Below are 26,892 nucleotides of genomic sequence, written 5' to 3'. Positions count from 1 at the left end.
CAGTGGGCGAAATGCTGAGCGGCTGCGCCCCCTGCCGGAGTGTGAGCGCGCCCCGCCGGCCGGCTGCTGGCGCGGTGCCTCTGCGGCTGTCAGCTTGGCCCGGGCCCAGGTCCTGCCCCGCGCCTGTGACGTCGGAGCCCGGGAGGCGGGCGGGGGCGGGGCGGGATGCCCCCGGGAGGCCGCCCAGCAGCATCCCCGCCTCCCTGCATTCCTGCATCCCTGTATCCCTGTATCCCCGGATCCCTGCATCCCACCCCGGGCGCTAGCCCACGCAGGTCCCAAGCAGAGCCGAAAGCGCAGTGCACAACTGAGGTCAAAAGGCGTAGAGGAAGACGAGAGGGGCTGGTCGATTCTGTTTAATTCTACCTGGAAACGAGGAGGGGCATTTGAATCTACTTTATTCTATTCAGTAGGGTTACTTTTTTGATGTCAAGATGGGGTAGAGGCATCCTTCTACTGGCTCTTAGCATATTCTGAGCATTACCGTTTGCCAGTTCTTAAAGTCTGGTTGGAATAAGCCAGAGGGACCCATTTCTCACTGTGCCTAGGGCGGCAGTGAGGCAGATGAGGCAGGACAGAGGGTCCCAGCTTTCCAGTATTTTCATGAATGGAAATTGGGAGTCCTCAGGATGCTCAGACTCATTGTTGGAAAGTAGAGAGCCTCAGTTTATCAGCCTAGTAGCTAATAGGCTTGTGTATTAGAGATTAGGAAGAGGAAAAAAGAGAGGAAGGAACTGCTCTGGTGATGAGTTGTGTGGTGTTGGAATTATGTGCATATGTCCACATTATTCATAGTATGGTAAACCACAGAATTTCAATTAAACAGTTTTAAAGTAAAGCATAAGTACCAAAGGAAAAAAAGTATCGAAGAAAACAAAAGAAAGTCTGCAAGTGGGAAGGAATGTAGGGAAACCACTCTTTGTTTTACAGGGGCTGCAGACTTTCAGGGTAAGCAGGGTTTGCTGCAGACCCTTTCAAATGGAAAGTGGGTTCTTGGCAGGTGCCTGTCTGGCTATTTGCCCTAGGTATTGCCCATTTTCTCAGCCCTCCATGAGCCCAAACTCTAGGGCAGAATATTTGCACGGACAGTGGCTAACTCCCTGTTGATCTGAAAAAGGCCCGGAATTTTGCTGGAAGCCAAAACTGTAGGATGAGCCTGCCCAACCATGGGCCTTCTCCCTGAGGCGGGAGCAGAAACGGAGGCTCTCTCAGCAGCTCTGCGTGGGGAGGGAAACTGAGGATCTTGGTGGAGGGAAGGTCGTTCTGGTGGTGCTGGAACAAATGTATAATGAACAACTTGGCAAATCAGGGTGTTTTTCATAGAAAACTATTTTTAAAAAGTATGTGGAGCAGAGATAGCTAAAATACAGCCATTCACAGCCGAAACTGAGGCTTCCTCTTGCACTCACTCAACCCGGGGTCCTTTCCTTCATGTTCCAGGTGCTGGGTCCCCCATGGCGTGCACAAATCCTGGAAGACAGAAGGAGCGAAGACCGGGCCAGTGCGGGTCCTGGCCTCAGGCAGAGTCTCCCTGTCTACCTGCTGGTGAGTGACGGCCCCCACCAGATTCCCTTCTCAGGGCACTTTCTGGAAGCCCTCCAGTTTTAAAGTTTCTTTTGACTTTGGGGGCTGTGTGTCAGAGGTTTACTCCTGGGTCTGTGCTCAGGGTATTCCATCAGGAAATCCATATGCAAAAGCAGTACAGGGGGAGATTAACCCCAAGCAGAAGGGGATGCGCCCTGCCCTGTCACAGCAGCTGTTTGCTGGACTGGGAGTGGCGGCCTGGGCCAGGAGGCTTGCTTCACTAACGCTGCTCTCTGTGGCTTCCAGAAGCTGCTGGCTTCCTTGCTTCAGCCTGCCAGGCACCAGGATCTGGGCTCGGTGGCCTCCAGCACCATCCTGAGATTCATCATGGGGAAAGGCCAGGTGAACACCACGTGGGGACCTTGGCTGGGACTCTGGCCAGGTGAGTACACCAGCGATCACCACATGGAGCAGGGACTCAGAAAGTCAGCACCTGCTCTGCACACGGTCCATGCTAAGGCCAAGTAATGTAGACATACGTATATGTGTGTATATATGTGTATGAATATATATGCAAAACCAAAGAAGAGTGTTTGTTACCTGCTTGCCTATTTCATTCCTAACAGAGCCTGAATCAACCTAGCCAGATTGACATCTCAAGGTAGGTCCTCTTCGGCGTGAAAATAGTTTACTAGGTGGCACAAAGCTTTGGGTGATTCTTAATATCTTAAATGTGTTGGAACTTTAATTTGCTAAGATAAGAACACTAAATGGTTTGAGTTAGAACCGCAGTAAAATAGAACATCTCTCCTGGCTGTGGAGGAAAAATAGATCTACATGAGAACCAATTCCTAAAACGGTACTTATTTGGCACAGATAGAAACACAGGCACACGAACACGTACACTGATACACACATGAACACACAGAGACATACACATTCACAGAGAAGACATACAACACAGGCATACAGACACAGACATATAGAGAAAAGTATATACACATGCACACACATGGACACAGGCACACACAGACTTATAGACAGATGCAGTCTTACCAAACACATACACAGAGACATACCTACAGACATATACAAACACACAAAGACATACACAAAACAGACACATGCACACACACAAAAGATACTTCGGTGGACACCCATGTATACAGACACAGGCTACATGTGTATAGATGCACAGACATGTATATATGTGCACACAGATATAGAAGTGTACACATATACAGATGTAGACATATATACTTAGACACATAGACACAACCACGCAATCCTAAACAGACATATACACAAGACACAGACATGTAGACAGACACACAGACATTTATACATGCATGCAGACAGACATTCACGGAGGGACATATACAGAGACACAACAGACACACACATACAGACACACAGTCACATGCACACACAAATACAAATAGACATAGACAGACACACGCACACACAAACATAACATAGAGACATATACAAAAACACGTAGATGCAGACCTCTGACAACAGATAATATATACACTGATACACAGACACACACACAGATATATGCAGATATACAACATGAACACAGACATAAATACAGACGTGCATAGACTCAAGTGTACACACAAACCCTCAGACATATGCAAACATAGAGATATACACAGATACACACAGATGCGCTTATATTTACACAGATACACGCCAAGACATTTACATAGACACACAAATGCATACAGACAATAGGCATATAAGCACTTAGACACACAGAGACAAGGTCAGACTTACACACCGACATGCAGAGATGCATGCATGGACACAGACAAAGATATAGACACAGACATACAAAGACACACCACAGATACAGGACACATGCATACAGACACATACGGTAGGACACAGACATATATACAGACAAAACAGACATATATATGCAGTCACACAGACATGCACTCATGTACACAGAGACACATGCAATGCCACACACAGATACATACATATGTACATATATAGACATGTACACAGACTCATGCACACACACATACATATGTCTACAGCGCCACAGATACACAAACATACAAATACAGACATATACACAGCAACACACAGATACAGATCCACACACACTGACATACACAGACACAGATGCATACACACAGAGAGACCTGTACAGAACCATACATATGCCAAAACATGCAAGCATACACAGACACAGACATAGACACACAACGAGACATACAGATACACAGACATACACAGACACGCGCACAGTACACAGAGATATACCCACATCCATATGCATGGACACACAGATGCATACAGACTCACAGACATATACATAGGCACACAACCACACGTACACATAGAGACACAGCCACGTACATATGTACAAACACATGGACACATAGACACATAAATATAGACACAGGCACACCCATTGCATACACAGATACATAGGCACATACCCAAAGCAAACACATCATCACACATAGGCAGAGTTACACACACAGACTCATAAAGAGCCGTACATACAGAGACATACACAAATATACAGAGACACACACAGACTCAGACAAGTATACACACACTGAGATACATACAGAGACGCATGCACGTATGCAGAGAAACACTCATGTTCACACACCAACACACAAATTTACACACAGACTATGGACACACAGATACAGAGAGAATTAAGCAAACACACAGACACGTGCACAATCGAGAAATACATACGCACACAGATTATACACAGAAACACACATACCAAGACATATATACAGACATATACACATATGCACACATAGCCACACAGCCACACACAGACACACTGAAGACATACAAACACATGCTTGCCCATGGAGACACAAACATATATATTCACACACATAGATATAGACACATGCTCACGCAGTCAGACATATACAAACACACAGACGCAAACAGATACACGTGCATATACACAGGCACTCAGAGGCATATGCAAACACACAGAGACACGCACAGGCGTGTACACAGACACACAGATAGATACAGCCATACACCGACATACAATGCACACAAGCAGACAGACATACACATAGACACCCACAGACATATAAACAGGAACACACAGATACATGCACACAGACAACAACCATATGCACACATGGAGACATTCACAGACCGACATATATGGCATGTATGCACAGACAGACATGAAGACACACGCAGACATATTCAGACACACACACTTGCGCGCACACAGATATAGACACCAACACACACCTACGTGCACACACTGCGAGACATATAGGCATATATACAGACAGACACACATGCACACACAAGGCATACAGACTCAGACACAGACATACAAACACAGACAGTAGTTATCCACTTACCTGTGTAAACAGACACACATGCACACCCAGACATATACACAGACACATGCATACATAGAGATGTGCACACAGACATACACATACATACAGACAGATGTATAGACAGGTACAGGCACACAGAAACACACACGCACACAACACAGACATATACATATGCTCAGCCACACACAGAGACACAGACATATACACAGACGCACATGAAGAGTCTCATACTCAGACACACAGATCTATAAACAGACACACACATGCACAGACACATACGGAGATGCAGAGAGATGTGCACAAACATACAGATACACATGTTTACAAAGACAGCAGACATACATAAGCACAGTCAATAGACATATACACACAGGGTCACACACATGTGCACACACTGAGACACAGACTCACACATAGATACACAGATTTATACATAGATTCAAAGACATATACAGAGACATATTCATGCACACACACAGACACAAAAGACAGACACAGTGAGAAATCTACAGATACATAGACACACAGACATATAGGTAGACACACAAAGACACACAAACATATATACACAGGCAAACCAATGCACGCACACATCCAGGCATATACCAAGACACATACAGAATCACAGGGAGATACAGACACAGACTCACACAGACATAGACACAAAGACACAGAAAAATATAGAGATACAATGATACAGAGACACAGGCTTCTACACAGATACACACAACACACACACACAAGCACACAGACATATACAGAAACACACAGAATTGGCATACAGACTCACACACACACATACAGAGACACCGATTATGCACAGAACACAGACACACATTGACAGACCGATATAGACACAGAGAGATATACACAGACATACGCAGACACATAGATGCACATACATGCACACATATACACACATATAATCACAGGCATATACAGGCGCACACACAGAAACAATCACAGACACAGAGATACAGACATATAGTTAGAGATATATGCATAGACATACACACATTCATATACACAGACACACAAACATGCAGATATGCAAACATAGACATAAACACAGGCACAGACACACAAAAAGAGAAACAGATGTTTACAATATATAGAAGCACACGACATGCAGATACACACACATACACATATATATACACAGACACACAAATGCACAAAAACACAGACAGATGCACACACTGACACACGTACACACACGTACAGATATAGACACAGAGATGCAGAGACGTATACACCCAGACACATACACAACAGAGAAGTGCACACATGTACACACAAATATACACGTATTTACATAAGCACATAGACATATACTTGTTGAAATGTGCACACACTGACATGCACAGACACACATGCATACACACAGATACATATAAACATACACACAAGGGCACACAGACATATTCAGACACACACACATGCAGACACAGACACAGTGACGTATAGATATACACAGAGAAGCACACATGCACATATTTTTATGCACACACAAAGATATACACAAAGACAGTCAGGCACACTCAGAGACATATACACAGCACAGACAGAGACCTAGACATACACTAAGAAACACAGAGATACAGATATATACAGAGACTCGTACCCAATGCACACACAACATACTAACACAAACATAGACACAGATACACACACGTGCACATAGATTCACAGAGCAGAGAGAAAGACACATATTTGGAAGAAACATACACAACAGACATGTACACAGGCACACTCTGACAGAGATATATACAAAGACACACAAACATGCATACACGGACAGAAAGATATGCATGCATACACAGAACAGACATACAGACACACAAATGCACATGCAGACACACATATACACACATATACACGGACGCACAGTTCAGGATAGACACACTTACCCAGACATGTACAGACACAGACACACACCTAAACACAGAGACACACAGACATAGACAAAGAAACACACATATCCACAGACACATACATGATCATAGACAGACACACAGACACACACCTGCACACCTGGACAAAAGTAGACATGCACAAACACACAACCAATACCACACATGCAGACTTATACAGAGAAACATGCACACTCTTGAACACACACATAGGCACAGACACACAGAGAAATGTTCACATAGAATACACAATGTACACACAAACATATACACGGGCACACGGAGAAATGTCGACACAGGGGACACAATGTACACACAAACATATACACAGAAACAAAGACACACATGCATATACACAAGCACACAAAAACTCATGTACATATGCACAGGTGCACGGACGTAAACACAGATATTAAGACAAACATAGCATAAAGATAGACACACAGGCACATACAGACCTGTATCCCAACACACTGTCACATGCAGACACAGACACGCACGCTGGCATATTCACAGACACAGATTGCTACACACAGGTATATACACAGACGTACACATATGCAAACACATAGACCTAGACACACGCACACAAAGATATAAACAAACACATGCACACAGTCACAGGAAAAAATATACACACACAGATCCACCTGCACACAGAGACATATCGACACAGATGTATACACAAAAACCCACACACGCAGAAACATGAACACATATGCCCACAAAGACTGACACATACCGACACACAATCATATACACAGGCACATGCACGTGCATACACACAGAGACACAGACACACACATGAACACAGATGTAGGCATACCCAAATAGCACACTTACACACATAGAAACAGACTGAGTCTCACTTGCACACACACAGACACACAAACATATATATACACAGACACACAGGCACACATATGCACCTACATAGACATAAAGACATATACTCAGATGAACACAGACACACAGACATACAGACATGGAGACATTTACACATACACAGAGATGTACACACAGACATAAATACAGACACTCATAGGCAGACACAGAGAGGGAGACATACACAAGAATGAAAATACAGACACAGACATACACAAACGTACAGACACTCATCCACAAGCCTAAACAGACACATGCACAAACACAGATATACAGATGCACACACAGACACACATGGACATATATACAAATGCAAATACAGACACACAGACATATGCACAGACTCAAACACTGTTCACATGCAGGCACACAGACACACGTGTGCACAGACACATGCACACATATATAACAGACATAGACAAACACCCACAAGCAAGTACACAGACACAGACATATAGACATACACAAAAATATGCACAGACACGTATACAAACAAAGACGTGGAGGTACAAACGGACATATATAGAGACACACAGACATATAGACATACTTATATACACAGATATACAAACACACATACACACATAAACGTACAGACACACATGCACACAAATACACTTGCATGTGCATACATACCCAGAGACATATAAATATACGCGGACACATGTGTCAACACACGTGCGCACACAGACACACAGATTTATTGGCACACACAGGCATACACACATGCACATAGAGACAGAATCGTATACACAGAGACACACAGATAAATGCAAACAGACACGTAAACACAGACACTTAAACACATAGACGTATACACACTGACGCACAGAGATACACACAGATATATGCACAGACACAAATCACATACACATAAATGGAGACAGGCGACGACATGCACAGACACATATACACACAAATACCAACAAACACACGCACACACTGCCACACAAATACATATACAGAGACACATAGACGTATACACAGTGACACACAGAGATACACACAGATATATGCACAGACACAAATCACATACACATAAATGGAGACATACAAAGACATGCAGAGACACACATACACACAGAAATACATGCACACACTGAGAAACACACAAACACAGGTGCACACACAGAGGTACACTGGCATATGGAGAGACGCATATAGACATACACATATAGTAAACATACGAACACAGGCAAACATACACTCAGACATGCACATATCATGCACATAGACATATGCCCAGAACACACAGACAGCAAACATACAAAGACACATACATAGGTAGACACACAGACACACAGAGACATACACAGATAGTCACGCACATGCACACACAGACACTAAATATATATACACAAACACACATACATAGAGACATGGACTGTATTCACAGAGATACAACAGTCACAAACCCCTATGCACACAGACAGACTTGAACGACATATACACATGTGCACACAGAAACATACACAGATACATATATACACACAGACACACTCAGACATGTACACAGACACACGAAGATACACAAACAGAGATTTACACAAACGCAGACAGATACATACACAGATATAGACTCTGATCTACCTGTGCACACGAAGGCAAACAGATGTACAGACAGGCTCACACATGCACATATAGACACACATATACACACAAATATACACAGAGATAGATGAACAAGCATACACAGGACACATCTAGTGCAACACAAAGACACAAACAGGCGTATACACATGCACACAGGCATAAAGACATATATACACACAGACATATACACACAGTGACATAAACAGACACACAACACAATCAAACATGTACACAGATACAAAGAGACACATAATATATACATAACACGTGCAGACACAATCACACATAGACACACATAAATGTATACACAGACATACAACCTATGCCCAAACAGACACGAACAGACATAAGGTAGACACAATCGGTTATAGACTCAGACACAGTCACATACAGGCACGCTCACACACAGAGACACCGACATCCTCAGACACACCCGGAGCATGCGTGCACACAAAGAGACACAGACATGCACACACAGACACGTACATACACTTACACCGACATAAATACAGAATCTCAGACACTCAGACACACACATCAACACACATACTTCTAGAGATTCAAAGTTACAAATACACAAGTGCACACAGACACACACACAGTCTCATACACTTATGTACACAGACACACAAACAGGTAGTCACACAGACATATGCACAGAAAAACATTCCCCACACACGTCCAGAGACACAGACTTCCACGTAAAATACATGAGCACAGAGAAACAATACAGACATATATAGAAACACACACAGTGCACACACACATGCTCACCTAGACATACACAGACATAAACAGACACACACAGATAGACAAATGCACACAGTCACACATAGTATATACACAACACAGATACGCACACACACAAATACACACAGACATACACTGGCACAACATAGACACATTCACGGAGACACACAGAGATACACAGGCACAAGCATATACACATTCACAGTCACACACAGACACACCCACACACGCACAGACACAACAAAGATGTCTACATAAACTCACACACATGCGCATATACAGAGAGACATAGACACAGACACAGAGAAACAGATATATAACACAGACATATGCGGACGTATGTGCACACTGACATACAGAGACACAAACATACACAGACACAGAGGAGCAGAGACACATGAACCCATAGACATTTAGATAGACACACAGAGACACATGATGCACATACAGACTTACACACAGAAACACACCCATGTGTGCACACACACAGCTGTACAATCCCACACCCAATGAGACACGTATTCACAGACATACACTCATGCACAGACATACAGACACCCACACAGACATATACACAGATGCATATGTGAAGAGAGACACAGATACATACAGAAACTCATAGACACTGTATGCACACAATAATGCTGACATACAACAAATGCACATGCACACAAAAGAGACACACATACAGAGATACACGCAGACACACAAATAGACGTAGAAACAGATACATAGACACATACATGCACACAGAGACACAGAAATATACACAGACATACACACTTGTATACACAGAGACTCACACAGACATATGGATATATAAGCAGATACACGCACACACAGACACACAGAGGCATATGCACAAGTACATCATAGACACACTGATACAATACATATTCAGCGGCACACACATGTGAACACAGACATGTACACACAGGATATACACAAACACATGCACACAGAGAGACACACAAAAATACAGACACAAAAACACGCACATACAGTTACACCAACACACACAGACACATATACACACAGACACAAATATGTGCACACAGACATAGGCAAACTCAGACTTATAACAGACACATATTCACACCCAACACAGACATATACACAGACTCACACCCATGTACACACAAACACACATATAGATACAGATACACATGTGCCCAGTCATGAAACACAGACATCAATAGCACACTCAGACACACACAGATGTATATCCACACATGCAGAGAGACACACATGTACACACACACAGCCACTGCACTCTCCTCCCATTGTTCATCGATTTGCTTGAGCGGGCACCAGTAACACCTCCATTGTGAGACCTGTTGTTACTGTCTTTGGCATACCGAATATGTCATGGGCAGCTTGCCTGGCTTTGCCGTGTGGGTGAGATGCTCTCGGTAGCTTGCTGGGGTCTCCAAGAGGGACGAAGGAATCGACCCTGGGTCGGCAGCGTGCAAGGCAAATGCCCTACCCGCTGTGCTATACACTCAGATAGATACAAACACATATAGACACAGACACTTATACAAACAGTCATATACAGAGACACACAGATATATACATTGAAACACAGACACTATCAACTAGACACATACACCATGCACGCCTTATAAACGAATGTATACCAACACAGACACACAAAACAAATGCATAAACACCCACATGCAGAGACACACAAATGTAAACACAGAAATACACATTTACAAATTTAGACACACATAGAACAGACAAATACACAGACTCAGACACACATGCACACATACAGAGACATGCCGATATATACACAGACACACATGGTGTAAACACAAGACACAGATATATGCACAAACATATACACAGACACACATACATTTATACACAGAGAAACAATCATACACACAGCACACCTACATGCACACACAGACACATTAGCATAGACATCAGACATATATACACACGGACTCTGACACACACAAATATACACACAGACTTATACACTGACACACAGACAGAGCTAACCATAGAGACCATAGAAACATAGGCACACACACTGACATTTACACAGACACACATGTACAAAGACCTACAGACATACACAAAGAAACACAGACACAGATATTTAAATGGACACAGACACATGCAGATACACACAGATATTTATACACAGATATACATTCATTCAGCGACACAGACTGCCCACATCGACAGTACACCCATATGCACAGACATATAGTTAGACACACAAAAATAAGACATATTCACAGACAACAGACACACAGCGACACTCACTTATATAAACAGAGACACATAGGCACGTTTCTGAAACTGGGATCTTTTGCTACAAGCTGTCATCCCCAGGGGAGTGTCATCCCCAGGGGAATGTCATCCCCAGGGGAATGTCATCCCCAGGCTGCCCAATTAATAACTAAGACTCTCTGGGAAGCCCCCAGCTACCAACTCCTTGCCCCTTCCACACACATACACACATACACACACACACACACACACACAAACACCTTTGCAGGGAACATTTTCTTTCTCCTCTCTCACCTGGACCCTATAGTGTCACGAGAGACACAAAGCTACAACAGACCCGTAACTGACCCCTGAGGATGCATCTGCTATGGCTATATTGGTGCCAATTTTTATAATCTTTATTCCTTGACCAGAAACACGAATAAGGCCCAAGGTACTTGCCCCCACTCCCCGTTCTTATTTTATTATTTTCCCTAGATTTTTATGGAACTTTGGGGGGGGGGTTGGAGAGAGGGTAGAGAAAAATAACATCTGAGATCAGAATTCCAGATGCCAAAACAAGTAACACCTGCAGAGATCCGAATTCCCGAAGATCCCAAAGGAATGCATCCCAGTTTGCCAACAGCACAGGGGCCATTGGGGGCAGCAGTCCTAAAGCTTGATATTACTGTCTTGATAGAAACGTTGATGCTTTAGCAGATTTGAAACAGAGGCCCCTGACCCCCAGGCCTGGCCAGGGTGAGGCTGTATCTACATAATCTTTGTAGATACAGTGCTGCACCATGCAACCCTGCAAACTGCCCATCTGCAGCAAATCCTGAACTCTTTCCATTGTGTTTACCTGCACATACAAACACACACACAAACACACACACTGCCCCTAGGGCACTTCACCATGCAATCCTGCAAACTTCCATCCTGGGACAATCCTGAAGGCTTTCCATTGTGCGCGCGTGCAAACACACACACACACACATACACACACACACACACACCAATCCTGAACTCTTTCCATTGTACATACACAGAAACAAACCTCCCTGGGCGCTGCACTATGCAATCCCGCAAATATCCTGAACTCTTTCCTTTGTGCATACGTGCATACATGCACACACCCCAATCCTGAACTCTTTCTCAAAAAGCCCTTATTCCTGCGTGGGTGAGCCCTGCCAGTCCCTATCGCTGCTGGTCTGACCCTCCCAGGGACGCATGTCTGTCAGTGTGCCCCACCTCACGAACCCTTGTCCCACTTGTGTGACCCTGTCCTGTGTGTGTTACTGTGACCGAACCCAGGCCTCTGCCTGCTTCCCTAGCTCAGAATCTGCCGTCCTGTCTTGGGTGACAGCCAACAGAAGCATGCCCCTGTTCTTTTAACCCCACATCAGAGCTTCTTGTCATGGCCCTGCTCACCCTATGTAAGACCATCACTAATTTGACCCAGAGCCCCCGGTCTCCACTTCGTGACCTCAACTCAGTGTGCATGTCCCTGCATTCCAGCATGATCTCAGAAAAGAAACTGGTCTCACCATAGGCCTCTCCTCACAGGCAACTCAGAGTCCTCGTACCTGACTTTGTGACCGCGACTTCAGAGACTTTTCCTGTGTGACACAGGTTTGTACTCTACCTTTGATGTGACCCACCTTAGTCCTTGCTGCCCCTTACCTGACCTTACCTCAAAAACCCGTGCCCTTACCCTTGTCACAACCCCTCAGACCCCATGGTTTTGCCTCTGTGACCTCCACAAGGACCTTTGAGCATGACCTTTTGTGACACACTTCAGATCCCCATGACCCTGCTTGTGTGACCCCACTTCAGACCTTCTTATCTCTGTTTGTGTGACCTCACCACAGAGTCCAGTGATCCTGCCCATGTGATCCTACCTCAGAGACCCTTTTCACTGTTCGTGTGACCTCCCACCTCAGAGCCTCGTATCTTGCAGTTGTGTCCCCATATCAGAGCCTTGGATCCATACCTGTGTGATCGGAACACAACCCTCATGTTGTTACTAGTGTGATCATCCACCTCAGATCCAGTCAATGCCACCTCTGATCCCCACAGCCTTGCCTGTGAAATCACAACTGAGCATCCCATGTCCCTGCTTTTATGACCTCACCTCAGAGTTATATGTCCCTGCTTGTGTCACCTCACCTCAGAGCCGTGTACCCTGCTTGTTTATCCCCACTTTAGAGTACCACGCCCCTGCTTGTCTTTGAGGTCCCTGTTCTGCGAATACACCTCAGTGCACATATTCCTGCCATGTGGCCCACCTGAGTCATTTGCCCCTGCCCGTGTGATCCACTGTAGTGTCCCATGTCCCTGCTTGTGTGACATCTCCTCAGAGCCCTGTCCCAGCTTGTGTCGCCACCCCTCAGAGCCTTGCTTTTGGGACCCCTCCTCAGCGAGAGTTCCATGTCTCCACTACTTTGACTGACCTCAGAGCCCTGTGTCCCTGCCCATGTGACCTCAGATTCCCATGACTCTACATAAGAGACCCTACCTCAGAACTATGTACCCTGATCTTTGCCCGTAATCAGAGCGCATGTCCCTGCTCGTGTGACCCCCCACTTAGAGTCCCACATCCTAGACATGTAACCTCCCCTGTGTTCTGTGTCCCTGCCTGTGTGATCTCAACTTAGATCTCTGTGTCAGAGCTGATGTCAGTGGCCTATGTCCCACACATGTGACCACCCCTCAGAGACCCTTGTTCTTACCTGTGTGCCCCCTCCACAGATCATGAGTCCCCAACCATGTGATCCAAACTCAGAGCCCTATGTTCCAGTGTGTGTGAACCTTCCTCAGAGCCCTGTGTCCCTCCAAACTTGAGCCCATCTCAAAAGCCCGTGTCCCTGCCTGTGTGACCACACCTCAGATTCCCATGACCCTTCATGTGCGACTACACTTCAGAGCCATGGACCCTGCTTGAGGGTCCCTACTTCAGAGAATCACATTCCTGCTTGTCTGACCCACAAATGTCCGATGGATCTGTTCTGTGAGGCTACCTGTTTCCCTGACAACTGACCCCCACTGAGTCGGATAACCCTGCTAGTGTGATCCTTCCTCAGAAACCCTGGCCCTGGCCCTGTGACCTGTCCCCAGAGCCCTCTCTTCCTGCTTGTGTGACCCTTGCTCAGAGCCCCGAGTCCCTGATTGTGTGACTTCAACTGAGAGCCTCTTACTCTACTCATAAACCCTCCAACCTCAGAGCCCCATGTACACATCATGTGACCCCCCCCCACCCATTTGTCTTCCTTGCCGGGTGATTCCATCTTAGAGCCCTGTGTCCCTGCTTGTGTGACCCCCACTTCAGATCCCATGTCCCTCCCTATGTGCCCCCTCTTCAGAGACCCGTGCCCATACTTGTGTGACCTCACCTCCGAACCCCTGTCCCTGCCCGTTTGACCCCTGTTGAAAGCCCCGTGTCCCTCTTTCTCAGAGTCTCATGTCCCTGCCTGTGTGACACCTTCTCAGAGCCTGTGTCCTTGCCCATGTGACCTCTTCTCAGACTCCGTGACCGTCCTTGTGTGACCCCTCCCCAGAAGCCCAGGTTTGTCCTCTGTGACCATATTTCAGAGCTCTGTGTCCCTCCCCTGTCACCACACCTCAGAGCCCCGTATTTCTACTTATGCGACCTGTTCTCAGAACCCCTTGTCTCTCCCTCTGTGACCTCTCCTCTGAGTGCTGGACCCTACTTGTGTGACCCACGTAAGAGCCCTGTGGCCCTACCCTGTGACAGCCCGTGACCATCTGCTTGTGACCCTCTACTTTGTGTCCCTCCTTTGTGTCCCTTTGTGTCCCTCCTTTGTGTCCCTTTGTGTCCCCCCGTGACCATCCCTTTGTGATCCTCAGCTTTGTATCCCTTTATGACCACTCTTATGAGGAGTGGTCATAAGTAGGTTCAGAGTGCCATGTACCTACTTATGTGACACCTCTTAAGAGGCATGTGTACCTCCATGTGTTACCCTTCCTCGGAGCCTCCTGTCCATCCCGTTACCCCTATGTGACCCAATCTCAGAGGTGCGTACACCTAATTTTGTGACCCCTCCCTAGAACCCTGTGACACCCCCCCAGAGGTCCGAGAACCTACTTGTGTGAGCTCTCCTCAGAGCCCCAATCCCTTCCCTGTGACTGTATGTCAGAGCACCATGTCCCTACTTGTTTGACTCCTCAGAGTTCCCTGTATTTCCCTGTGTGACCCTTCCTCAGAGCCCCGTGTCGTCCCTGTGTGACCCTTCCTCAGAGCGCTATAGCCCTCCCTGTGTGAGCCCACCTCAGAGCCCCCGTGTCCCTAATTGTGTGAGCCCACGTCTGAGCCCATGCCCCTTCCTGTGTGACCCCACCTCAGAGCCGTGTCTCTGCCCGGCTCCCGGAGGGCAGGACCATGGCCCACCTTCCACTTGTCCCAGAGGAGCCGGCCGCTTCAGGAGGAGGCAAGTGTCCCGTCCGCAGGTGTCGCTCAGGTTCCGTCAGGGTCAGGATGAGCCGTGGCTGTGCCGTGCTCAGTCACCCCCTTGAGTCCCTCCCAGCCCCTGGGTTTGATTTCTTCACGCCGAATCCGGCTCCCGGGTCCCAGTCAGCCCGGCCCCTGCAGTGGGGGCTGCTGACGGTGAGCAAAAATCTGTGCAGTCCTCGGGGAGAGGCGGGCGGCCCTGGGGTCTGCTGCCTGCGGCCTAGAGGCTTTAACAGAGCTATTGATCCCTCCCACCCCCTCCCCTAGGAGTTGATCGAAGTACTTTCAAGTTTGGCACCAGCCCCGGTGTTGCTCAAGGTCACCTCTGACTGTTCTCTCGGGAGTTACTCCTGGGGGCTGGGGGCAGGTACGGGGTGGAACATGGGTGGGCCTTGTGCCAGACCAATGCCCGCCCACTATCCTCAGTCTCTGGCCTCGCCCCCGATGTCTCAATCCCAGTGTTGGAGGTGTTTGGATTTGGGGCTCACGGGGAGTGAGCCCAGGGCTGTCTCTGCCATGCGGGTGCCTCCACCAAGCCCCCGCCCCGTCTCTCCCCCTGGTCCTCAGCCATTCTGCTGCTTGGCTGGAGAGCACAGTGGTGCTTAAGATGGGGGAGGAGCCTGGCCTGGGACGGGGCTGAGTAGAGCTGAGGCTACCACCAAGGGGCAAGTACCCTCAGCATGGAGGAGCAGGGAGACGCGCTGAGCTTCTCAGCGCTCAGAATGGGGAGCACTGCAGAGCAACCGGCTCCTCCTTGCCCTTCCTCACCCCGACGGGGCGATGCCCGCTCACCTGCTCGGAGAGAAAAGCACAGTGCAGGCTCCACACACGTTGCAACAACTTTATTTTAGAGAAAAAAATATGCTATCATATATTCTAAGGTAAAGAACAGATTATATCGTGTGACTCATACAGAGCAGTTGATCCAAGTCATTTGTGGAACAATATGGATGGTAATGGGAGGTGCTGAGAAACCTTTCAGACAGGGGGGCCCCAGGGTGTCTGAGTGGGGGTGTCTGACCGTGAGGCCTCCGGCCATAAGGGCCCCATAGGACCGCAGACCCTGAGCTGTGGGACCCCTATCGCCTAAGCTTCCGGGCTGGGGCACCCTGACGCTGCTGCCCATAGGGGGCAACAAGTGACCGCTGGTGCCACACCAGCTGGGTGACACTGGCGCTCGAGCCCTGCTGGGTCACGCGAGGGGGCACACGGTGCCACGCAGGTGGGACCTGGTTGGCATGATTGATAAGTGCCTGCTGGTGTTGTGCGTGTTGGGTGGCACTCCTTTTCGAGCCCTGTGGGGGTGCGGGCACATGGGGGGGCACAGGATGCCATGCTGGTGGGACCTGGTTGGGGGCTGCCACAAGTGGCTGCTGGTACCACATCAGCCGGGTGGCACCACTGGCTGAGCCCTGCTGGACTGCGGGCCTAGGCTTCAGAGTAGCAGGAGCCACAAGTGGCCGCTGGTACCCGCCCTGCTGGGTGGCAGCACTTTTCAAGCCCTGCTGGGGTGCGGGCACATAGCTGGGCACAGGGTGCGACACCTGTGGGATCTGGATGGCGGGTGCAGGCACAGGTGGCCCCTGGGTACCGCGTGGCCCTGGTGCCTTGGGAGGCACAAGCTGCCTCGGGGGTGCAAAGTGGAACACTGGTCCGCCCTGGGGACCACTTAGCCCCGGCACGTTGGGAGGCCCGAGCTGCCGCGGAGGTGCAAATCGGAAGGCTGGCATGCGTGCAGGGGCACCTTGGGTGCCACCTGGTCCCGGAACATTGGGGGGCACGGGCTTCGGCGCCGAAGGGAGCTGCATGGCAGGCACAGGCACAGGGGCGCCCTGGGTGACATTGGGGCCCGGTCCAGCGCCCGGCTGGTGTCTCTTACTTTGTGGGCCTTGTAGCTTCGCACGGTTGTTTCTCTTCCTCTTCGAGCGCTGCTGTGTTATCCCTGCGGCCTGGACGTGGGTCGCCTGGCCCTGGGGTGCGGCCATCGCAGCGCGTGGCTGGGTCATGGGGACACTGGGTGGATCCACCTCCATGTCGCTGAGTGGTTCCCCTTGGGATTCCGCATCCATGGACTGAATGCTGCTCCCGCAGGACACAACTTCCATCGATTCCACGTCACTGAGACAGGCCTGTGTGTCCTTGGTGAACACAACCTGGCCATCGTCAGGGGCTTGTGGCCACCCTATGACTGCGGGTGCAGCTGGGGCGGGCACTGCCACCGGGAGCGGAGGCGGAGGGGCCTCCTTCTGGGGCACTGGGGCCCCCTTCTGGGCTGGGGCGGGGGTCACCGCCCGGCCATGAGGGGTCTTGTGGCCTAGCAGGGCCTGACAGTGATGCGTGCCCCTCTGGAAGCAGGGGGCTTTCCGTGGACAGTAGACCACAGCCTCACACCAGTCTTCCTCCTTTCGAACGGGCCATCCATGCTGGTCAGAGGGTACTAACTGGGGACCCTGGCGGCGAGCCCGCTGGTCATAGTAGCCATGTCCATAGGCCCCTGTGGGCTGGCCACTGGGCCCCGGCCATGGGTAGTAAGTCAGCGGGCCGTGGACATAAGGCCCTGGATTGTAGGGATAAGGGGCGTGGGGCTGAGGATGCCCCACAGAGCTGGGCCCACCGTAGCCCCGTGTGCATGGCGCCTGGGCTGGTCGCGGCGTCCCCAGGTCCTGGTAGAACCACATGTCGCACGGTCTCCGCGTCATCCCGGGTCAGGGCTCTGCAGATCACAGGCCACACTCAGACCCTGGCAGCCCAGAGACGCACACCCCCTCCCTGCCATTGGGGCCCTTTCTGCACCTTTGGGGTCCCCAGGGGTCACACAAAAACCATTTTATTGTTTGGTCAACTTTGGGGCCACGCCCCATGGTGCCCAGGGCTGACTCCAGGTCTTCCTCAGGGGTCCCTCCTGGTGGGTCTGGGGGCCCATCTCTGGAGCCCGGAAGCGAGTTCGGGTCATGCAAGTCTAGTGCTGTCAGCCCAGAAGACACCTCCTATCTGGGGACTCCCATCCTCCTCCCTACGGGCTCCCTGGACTCCTCCCTCTGGACTCCCACCTTCCTCCCTTGGGATTTCCCACCCTCCTCCCTGGAGACTCCCACCCTCCTCCATAGGGGCTTCTCTACCCCCCTCTTGGACTCCCACCCTCCTCCCTAGAGACTCCTTGGCGTCTTCCCTCTGGACTCCTGCCCTCCTTCCTAGGGGCTCCACATCCTCCTCCCTCGAACTCTCACCCTCCTTCCTAGGGGCTCCTTGGACTCTCCCCTCTGGAATCCCACCTACCTACCCTAGGGTTTCCCTCCTTTCTCATTCGAGACTCCCACTCTCCTCCCTAGGGACTCCTTGGAGTCTTCCCTCTGGTCTCTCACCCTCCTCCCTGGGGACTCTCAACTTCCTCCCTCACTGTTCCCCATTCTGTCTGGCAATTCCCATCATTTTTCTAGGGGCTTCCCACCCTCCTCCCTTGTGGCTCCCCACCCTCCTCCCTTGGCTTCCCTCCTTCTGTCCAGGGGCTACCACACCCCCTCCACTGGGGCCTCCCTCCCTCAGGCTGGCCCCATTTCCCTGACCCCTGCTCCCCCATCCCCGCAGCCCCAGGTCTCTGTCCCCCCCTTGGGCACTCACCGTGGGCGGAAGGGTCTCAAAGGGGGTGATCGAGCTGCGGACAGGTGCGGGTCTGTCGCGGAACAGTCAGCGGGCAGCCCCAGGTGCTGGGAACCAAGCTGCGTCTGGTCTGACGGAGGAATTCACGTCCCGTCCCGTGTTGCCGACTAGCGTCCAAGACTAGCGTCCCAGTGGGAGTGTGCCAGTGCGGCGCGTCCCTAGGAACCAGCGTTCCTTCCTGGATACCCTTAGTGATGTAGGGCGTGGCCTCAGAACTCCGGGTACGGGGGTCCCGCGCAGTGGAACCTCCCCATGCCCCCCCTGCCATGTGCGCGCATGGTACGGTCGGGCGCACAGAGCAGAGGGCGTGTGGGCTTGGGCTCGTGCACAGAGCGCCCAGGCGAGGGGTCCCACTGAATTGGAATCTTCCCCGGGAGCCCCACACACCTGGTACCGGGTCAGGCTTCGACCCGTTGGTCCTGCACGTGCTGGGCCTTCCACTTCCCACTAGGAACTTTGTGCCCTCACGCTCTGCGGTCGCCTCTGCGCACTCTTTGCATCCTTCGAGCAGTGCAGGGTGCGCCCAACGGATAGGCATGTTTAAGACGGGAGTCCTTGAAGTCGGGTCCCTTGGATTCCCTCTTAGGATTTTGGGCAGGGTTTGGGCAGTACCGGCCACTGCCCCCGGAGATATTCAGGGGACCGCAGCATAGAGGGAATTTCACGGGACCCTCTGTGATCTCTCTGGGTCCTGATATGGTTTAGGGTCCACCTCATTCTGTCCTGGGGCTGCCACGCCCCCTCTTCTGGGCTGCCACGCCCCCCTTGGGCCTGCCTCCCTCTGGTTCATCCCATTTCCCTGAGCCCTGGTCCCCTTTTTGTATCCTGGGGTCCCCATTCCCGCTGCAGCAGGTCTCTGCCACCCCCTCAGAGGTGGGGGCAATCACCGTGGGCGGAGGGGTCAGAAAGGGGGTGATCAAGCTGTGGGTAGGTGCGGGCCTGCGGAGCAAGAGCCAGCGGGCAGCCGCAGGCGCAGGGCACCAAGCTGGGCCTGGTCTGTAGGAGGAATTCAAGTCCTGTTTTGGCAACTAGCGTCCAGGCTGGAGGGTGCAGGTGCGGCATGTCCCTAGGAACCAGTGTTCCTTCCGGCATACTCTTAGTGACGTGGCGCGTGACCTAGGACTCGGGGCTCGGGGATTCTGCGTGGTGGAACCTCCCCGCACCCCCCACCATGTGCGTACATGGGACCGTCGGGAGCACAGAGCGGAGGGCGGGTGGGCTTGGGCACGGCCACGAGGTGCCTGGACGTGGGGGCCCGCAGAGTTGAGCCTCCCCGGGCTCCCCACCCTCTGGGGGGTCGGGGCGTGGGTGAGGCCTTATGGGAACGGGCTTCAGTGGACACTCGGGGCTCATCGGGGGAGCTGGCGGCCAGCCAGGGAATCCAGGCCTGAGATGTTGCTGAGGGGCGCACCGCACGCGGCTGGGAGTTTTTGTTTGCATCCGTGTTGGGGTCCCTCCCGTTGAAGAATACAAGTTGACCCTATTTCCCTTTGCGGATAACAAACTTCAGTGTGTCTTGCCGTTGTACCTTTTTCTAGTAGGGAAGGATGACGGTGTGGGTGTTTTGCAACAAGCAAAGTGTCTCTGTCAAGTCCAGCCATGGTCCAAAGCTACAATGACCCAATCCCTTGAGTGAGTGACACCCTGCCCTCTCCAGCTCAAACACTGTTTGTGACAATGTGATGTGTTTAGCATGGGTGAAGACAGCAACAAAGTCTAAGCAATATGGCACTTATTTTTTATGTTATTTTTATTATGGGCCCTTCTGAGGACTGACTCTTGGCTCTGTGCTCAGGTATCACTCCTGGCAGTGCCAGGGGGCCGTGTATGATATGAGACTGGAACAGGCGAGCACCCTCCATCCGTGCTATACTCTCTCTCTAGTGCCTCTTATATTTCATGTGAGTCTGAGGACCGTTGTTTCTCTCTACAGAGAGAAGACTAAAGCCTTCAAGTAACACATCTCTGCGTATCTCTATCAGTATGTGCTAAATATATATGTCAACCTACCTGCTGTATGCATACACACAGGAAATATATAGTGGGCTAATTATTCATAGTTATAGGATAACAATAAAATGTTATTTTGTAAACACTCATATAAACTTATATAAACGCTCATTTCCTGATGTTTAAACTCTATGTTACATAAAGCGGAGCAAGGAAAACCTTCTAAAACTCGTGGTACTGGAAAAGCTGGCAGTCACTGTCAAAATATGAACTCACCCATTTCTAATGCCGTGCACAAAATAAAATCAATAGGAATTAAAGACCTGGATATCAGACCTGAATCCATAAGGTATATAGAGGAAAAGATTAGCAGAAATCTCCGTTATATTGAAGTTAGCGGCATCCTCAATGAGGCAAGACCACTGGCCACACCAAACAAATCAAGAGAAACAATTGGGACTACATGAAATTCAGAACCTTAGGGCCAGAGCGGAGGGATAGGCTGCTTTCCTTGCATATGGCTGACCGGACTTTGATCCGCAGCATCCTATATATTTCCCCGAGAACTGCTAGGAGTAATCCCTGCACGCAGAGCCAGGAGTAGCCCCTGAGCATCGCCACGTGTGACCCAAAAAGCTAAATACATACATGCATACATACATACATTTAGAAGCTTCTGAACTGCAAAAGAAACAATGACCAGAATACAAAATTGGCCCACTGAAAATGCGTGATGAGAGTAGACTATAGACCGGAAAAGATTGCCATTCAATGGCTCTTTTGCAAACCACGGCACTCAAAATGAGAAAGATAACAAAAGGGAATGCCCTGCCACAGAGGTGGAGTGGGTTGGGGGGACGGGGGAGGGAGGGATACTGGGACTGGTGGTGTTGGAGTATGGGCACTGGTGGAGGGATGGGTATTCGATCATTGTATAACTGAAACCCAAGCACACAACTTTGTAAGTCTACAACTGTACCTCATGGTGTTTCACTAATAAAAATTTAAGAAAAATAAATGGCCCAATGACAAGTGGAAACCATTCATCTGACTTAGAATCAATCTCCAAGTTATATAAGGCACTGGTAGAACTTTACAAGAAAAAAGAAATCCAACCTCATCAAAAACTGGAGAGAAGAGATGAGCAGAAACTTCCTCAAAGAAGAAATACAACCAGCCAAAAGGCGTGTGAGAAAATGCTCAACATTGCTCATGATCAGGGAGATGCCACTCAAAACAAGATGTCATCTGATGCCAAGAGACTGGCACACATCCAGAAGAACGAGAGCAACCGGGCCTGGAACGACAGCACAGGGGAGGGCGTTGGCCGACCAGGGTTTAATCCCCTGCACAACCATGTGGTCCTCCGAGCACCGCCAGGAGTAATTCCTGAGTGTAGAGCCAGGAATAACCCGAGCACCACCAGGAGCAGTAATTCCTGAGTGCCGATGTAGGTTATTCCTTGCATCTCCAGGTGTAACCCTGAAAGCCAAAAACAAGCAAACCAACCAGAACAAGCAGTGCTGGTGTGGATGCGGGGACAGGAAGCCTCGTGCTCACTGCTGGGGCAGTGTCTACTGGCCCGGGCTTTCAGGGAGACAACAGGGACCTTTCTCAATCAACTAGGAATTGCACTTCCATATGACCCAGCAGTAGGTTATATACTGGGGTCCAAAACCACAATGCAGAAAAGACTTCTACGCTCCTGTGTTCATTGCAGCACTAGTCACTCACAGGAGCCAAAATGTGGAACCAACCCAAGTGCCCAAGAGCCGATGAGTGGATCGAGGAACCCTGATACACAGTGGAATACTACTCAGTCATAGGAAAGATGAAGTCATGTCATGTGCTACCACATCAGTGGTTCTGGAGAGTTTCAGGCAAAGTGAAATGCGTCAGAGGAAGAAGCACAGACATGAATGGTCTTCCTACCGTGCAGGATATGAAGAAACAGAGTCGGGGAATAACACAAGGCAACCGAAACAGAGAATGAGAACCAGTCTCCAGCAGAAAACTTGCTAGTTGTAGGGGCTGGGGCAGGGGAGAACAGGCTACAATAGGCCATTGGCGGGGGCAGCGGTCACTTGGAGCAGAATGCAGTGCTGAAAAGAGGCAGACAGTGCGTCCACGAGAGACAGGCTCAGGACGTAAACTGGGGACACTGGTGGAGGCATGTGAGCACTGGTGGGACTGGAATGGAATATCCTATGCCTGAAATTCAATGATGAGTAACTTTGCAATTCACCATGACTAAAAAAGTACGAAAGAAAGGAAGAAAAGAAGGAAGGAAGGAAGGAAGGAAGACAGAAAGAAAGAAAAAGGAAAGAAAGAAAGGAAGGAAGGAAGGCAGGCAGGCAGGCAGGAAGGAAGGAAGGAAGGAAGGGTCACCATCATTTTGGCTACAAAAGGATAAACCTGCTGTGAATACTAGACAATCAAATTCTCTACTATTGTGTGTGATTATAGAGAAGAGCGTGTAGGGTAGGTAACCATCTCTGAAGCAATCGCCTTAAGCACACATGCCAGGAGCACCCAGTGCAGAGTCTGACGTGGGTTCCCAGTGTTCCACAACCATCATGGACGTTGTGAGAAGGTTCATGCGGATGCTGGGTGCGGTGGGGAAGGGCAGCCATCGACGGGGGTGCAGGGCAGAGGGCGCACCCATCCCCTTCCCCGTCAGCCCGCGCTGGGGTGGTACAACCCCTGGCACCGGAAGAACAGCCTAACTCTTCCCAGCTGCAGCCTCTTCCCGCTTTGCAGCCTGGATGCGGGGCGTTTGCAAGGTCATTTAATGCTGAGTTTCCTGCAGACCAGTCACGCAGCCCAACCTGCCCCCCCAAACCTGAGCAGCTGCTCAGTGGAACAGGAATATCTTGGCATTGATGGGAAGGGGGAGCCGCTTGGCTGAAGGGCAGGCGCTGTTCCCGGCTCAGCGCCCCTGCTGGGCCCTAGCAGGAGGAAAAAGGCCCGCAGCGTGGACAGCGGCCACTGAAGGCTCCTGCTGGTGGACGCACAGACGGTGTGTGGACACGATGTTCAGGGGGCAGTGAACGCGCCTGCGCGGGCATCTCCTCCAGGTGTGCGGGGGCACGCTGAGGTGGAGACAGCCGCCATCTGCCCCCTACCCGGGGGCACAGAGGTCCCGCGCCATGGACTCTGAGGCCACTGCCGGGTCGGACACCCCGAGAAAGCACCCGCAGCATCCTCATCCATGGGTGCAGGACTGAAGGCACAGACACGCCCACCCACAGCTGACCAGGCTCCGGAGTCTCAGCAGGGCTGGAGCCCCCAAACACTCGGTACTCCGTGCTCAGGGCTGGGCTCAGCTGGCCCGGCCACACTCGGTACTCAGTGCTCAGGGCTCAGGGTGGGCTCAGCTGGCCTGGCTGGCCCAGAATTTCTGGAATTGGGGTTGGGGCTCCCCTGCCTCAGACAGACATACAAGCCAAGGAGAGAGACCCCCTAGGATGGATGTGGGGCCATATCTAGTGCCTTTACAGCCCCATGCACGGATTTTTCCCACTGAAGACAAGTAATGGCCCAATCGCTTTCTTGGCAAGACACGGTAAAATTGCTTCTGGTTTCTTGGCGTGTGGGGGTGGGTTTTCCTTCCTTTTTGGTGCTCGCATTCATTAGGCTGATTCTTGGTTTCACAGGTATGCCAGTGGCTGGGCATTCTTCCTGGCTTTCCTGTTGAGTTTGCTGTGCTTGTGGGTGTGACAGTGTCGTCAGTGCTGGTGGTTGTATCTGTGTTGCTCGTGGTTGTGCTGTTGTGTTAGTGTTGTGGGTGTAATTTTCATTGTTGGTGGTGTCAAACCGGGCCGAGATCTCCCCAGAGCACTCACACGAAGACAAGTTGCGATACAATAAGCAAAGGGTTTTTATTAGCTAGCTCGGCTAGCTCAAGCTAGGGCCCTCATCAAGCTCACCGACACAGTGGCAGCCTTCTCAGAACGAGTGGCCCCGAGTCTCAAAACTGAAGGACTTTTCTCCCATAGCATCATGGAACAGGGACTTTCCGCAGACTACCATTTCAGCTGCAGTCTGAGGGGTTTCTCACTACTTGTACTTAGCTGATTGGGTATAAGTTGGAGTTACATAGGGAAGCTTCCCTACCTGCACCTGATTGGTAACCCATCATTGACCTCACCCAGGCTATCTCGCTTCAGGGAAATCATGACTCAGTTCCAGGTATCTGTGCCCAATTCGCAGGAATTCCAGAACTGAAACCAACGCCCAGCTTTTTCTGGCTTCTGTAAGAGCCTGTCATGGCGCTGCCTTTGCTTCTCTGTCTCTCATTCCTCCCTTTTCTTTTATGCCCGTGGTTGAGCAGGGTCAATCTTGACCCCTACAATTGTTTCAGAGGGAAATACTTTTCTGAGTACCTTAAGCTGAATGGTACTGACACGTTCTTTCACAAACTCCATGCCACCAACTCATCCAGGAAACAGGGGCCCACAGTCAGGAACAGAAGCAGGAGCACTAGGGGTCCCATGAGGGGTGGGATCAGGGTGAGAAGTTGACCTTCCCAGCTCCCCTTCCATAACAATATGCCTGTACCGGA

Source organism: Sorex fumeus, unplaced genomic scaffold (assembly GCF_029834395.1).
Source record: "Sorex fumeus unplaced genomic scaffold, SorFum_2.1 ptg000133l, whole genome shotgun sequence".
Classification (NCBI taxonomy): Eukaryota; Metazoa; Chordata; class Mammalia; order Eulipotyphla; family Soricidae; genus Sorex; species Sorex fumeus.
Note: the sequence above shows the minus strand (reverse complement) of the source record.